The sequence below is a fragment of the Temnothorax curvispinosus genome, unplaced genomic scaffold (assembly GCF_003070985.1).
Source record: "Temnothorax curvispinosus isolate PA1 unplaced genomic scaffold, ASM307098v1 QBEX01000200.1, whole genome shotgun sequence".
NCBI lineage: Eukaryota > Metazoa > Arthropoda > Insecta > Hymenoptera > Formicidae > Temnothorax > Temnothorax curvispinosus.
The window spans coordinates 1-3,181 of record NW_020209980.1 but is presented as its reverse complement, the minus strand read 5'-3'; the positions used below and the strand labels follow the sequence as shown (position 1 = coordinate 3,181).

Below are 3,181 nucleotides of genomic sequence, written 5' to 3'. Positions count from 1 at the left end.
CGGATTGTTAGACTAGATATCTTAATTTTTTTTTTACATGTCGTGCACTTTACCAGCAAAGGATTCAGTTCCTCGAAATAATTCCACAACTTGTTGCATTTTCTTTTCGATGCTATAACCGTTCTGTAATACATATTGTTTAATATTAAATGTGGTACAGTGATTGCCTCAGCAAGCATTCGTAGAATTTTTCCCAAAAGTAAAGAAGAGACATAGTTTATTTATTAGGATGTACGTTTATACGGATATATAATTGGAATTTTCCTAATTACCAGATCTCGCATATAGATCTCCAAACTTACCTTTTTCCAAGAAAGATAAAAAACGCGCCAAGTATACGTGCTCCATTACACCACCTTTATCAAAGAGAGAAAATTTTAATCTAATTTGGTTTTGTAATGCCATTTGTTTTTTTTTGCTACAAAAACAATAACATCAGAAGGTTTGCGCCAAATAAATATGATAAGAAACACTTGGCGCGAAGTATCTTTTGTGTGTAAATATAAATAATAAAAAAATAGTACAGGTTGTGTACACCTTTTGATATCATTATTTTTGTAATAAAAAATATGTAACTATAAAACCAAATTAGATCAAAATTTTTTTCTGTACAGATTTTGTATGAAGCACGTACACTTGGCGCGTTTTGTAACTTTTTTTGAAAAAGGTATGCTTTGTACAGATATCATCCTTCTTTTACAAATATGTACATGGAAAGCATAAAAATATAAAATTTTTGATACATAAGGAACCTCGAACGTTCTTTATAGACAAGTGACGTTGGTCAACTCCAGCTTGTTTCGTCCTGAGATGTGCGTGTTGTAGTATATGATTCTGAACAAATGTCTCAATTGTCACAATTACAGAAAATCAAAGGATAAGAAATATAGAGCTGTAAAGTATATCATAGAGTCTGAGTGTTTGCCAGAGTCTCTTTCAAATAACCTCACAGACAGCACCGATGTCCTATGGATATCCACATGACGTTCATAGACATTCCGAACATAAATATCCTTAGAATATCGTGTGCTGTATATTTGGACTGATGCCTTCCTTTAAGTGTAAGAGATACATATGCGAGTGAATTTGTGAATGTAGAATGCCTCTACGTGTGTGCGTTTGTATGTACGTGTGTATACACGTGTATTTGTATGTATAAATATTTGTTCGTTTGTGATTTGATAGAAAACATCCCGTATATGTATACACACATGCGCGCGCGCGCCACACACACACACACACACACGCACACACGCATCTACGCACATCTACGCACACGCACACACGCGTGCGCGCACGCATGCAATTATCTTTTAGCAAAAAAGTAAATATTTAATTATCAAATTACGTACGGAAAATTTATCCTAAATTTTCGGACGACGCACATTAAAATTCTTTACACGTTTTAGACGACGCACGTTAGCTCACAGTTCCGAGCGATCGCTCAGCTCCAAGTATAAATGTTTAGTTTATCTTTCGGTTATCCGACGACTGGTTGACAGACTGAGGACCAGATGGGGCCCAAAACTACGCTTCTAGAAACTTCTAGAAAACCACCCCCCTTAAGGACGTTCTTCGGAAAACCGATTTTCTCTAGATTTTCTGAAACTATGAATATACGTTAATTTAGGTGCTTTATGCGTGGTATAAAAGTACCTTTTGCGGTATTAAATATCGAGATACTGAGCTTCAACAAAGTTTCAACTTTTAACATGGGATTTCTATTCCGAGCTATTGAGAAACAGACATTATAATGAATTGTGAAAAAAGTTTTCTCTAAACGCTCCATAAAAATAGAAATAATATGTGATAAGTGTCAATACTTTTGCGGTACTCGTTTTTGAGAAATACTTGTGTAAAGTACGCGATTTGATGATTTTTTCGCTCGGTTCAGAGTAACAGAAGAGGAGAGGCGTCAGTTACTTGGCAACGCTGCATGAGTTCTCACGCGTGAAGTTAACTTCTTATTTTTTAGATGTTATTAGATATATGTAATATTTTGTGTATAATAAACAATTAACTTCAGTAAAATAAATTTTCTTTTTAAGCATGAATACGAGTTGAGTAAGTACGACTGGAGCCGGAGAACGTTCTTAAGACGCGTTAGAAGTGGTGAGAATTTCACGCGGGGAGTTCCAGCTATTTCGGGTATAAATAGGGCGAAAAACGCCGCGGAGCGACACATAGTTTTTGACTCTGGTTCTGTCACTTCATTCGCGACTTTAATTTTGACTACGCACATTGTTTTAACTTTGAATTCTAACTCTTATTCGACTCCAGACAGTCACTTTCCGACATTCGACTGCACATTCAATTCCGAGCATTCGCGCTCGATTCTGGGACTTAATCCCTGGTACTCTTGTATTTTAAGACCGCGTTTCACGCGTAACTAAGTTTGTACTAAGACTTAACTCAGTAAGCAAGAAACATCAAGAAACATTTCAACTACGTTGCAGCAACGTTGTAACGTTAATGCAATATAGTTAAAATGTTCCTTGATGTTTCTTGCTTACTGGGAAAGAATAAAGGTAAGATAAGTTTGAGAAAAGAATAAGCTTGAAATCTGGAATCTCATCTCGTATTTGTTAAATCCTTAATCAATAAATTCACTCCTGAGATACGACTCGCAGTTTTCACTGACAAAGAGCGTAGCGATCTGTCCTTTTCGCTGACGAAGAGTGTAGCGAACGGGTACTTTCGCTGCCGAAAGGCGTACGGGGTTGATTCTTGGGAATTGCAATAATTGTTAATAATTTCCGAAAGTGAATTTGGCCTTTACGCTGACGAAGAGTGTAGCGATCAATCAAATTTATTTTTAAGAACGCGGCTGAATAACGAAAAGGGGAGGTAGACGAATTCAAGGATCAAATTAAAAGGATTAGGTTCCAGATCAAACAAGCTATTACTTCTAATCAAAATCTTCTCTTCTTCTTCTAGAAATTGCAACAATTAGAAAACGCACCTCCATTTAAACCTATTCCTGCCGATTTCGACATTGATTATCCTAATTACAATCAGATACATAAAAGCGATCCTCATTACGAAACTTATAGACTCCGATATCTTTTTGGTCCCAAACAATAATAATAATAACAATAACTTTCACACGACTTGTCCAAATCTCTGATAAATTGCTTAAATGCATTGATCAAAAAAACGGACGAACAACAGACAGAACGTG

General features: G+C 36.0%; 1 long non-coding RNA gene across 1 annotated transcript; it reads right to left on the bottom strand.

Annotated features, from left to right (window-relative positions):
• Nucleotides 1–200: 200 nt before the first annotated feature.
• Nucleotides 201–3,175, bottom strand: LOC112463266. The gene is made up of 2 exons (XR_003041762.1): nt 946–3,175; nt 201–834 (listed from the first exon to the last, which is right to left on the bottom strand). It is a non-coding gene; the product is annotated as an uncharacterized LOC112463266 (long non-coding RNA).
• Nucleotides 3,176–3,181: the final 6 nt, after the last annotated feature.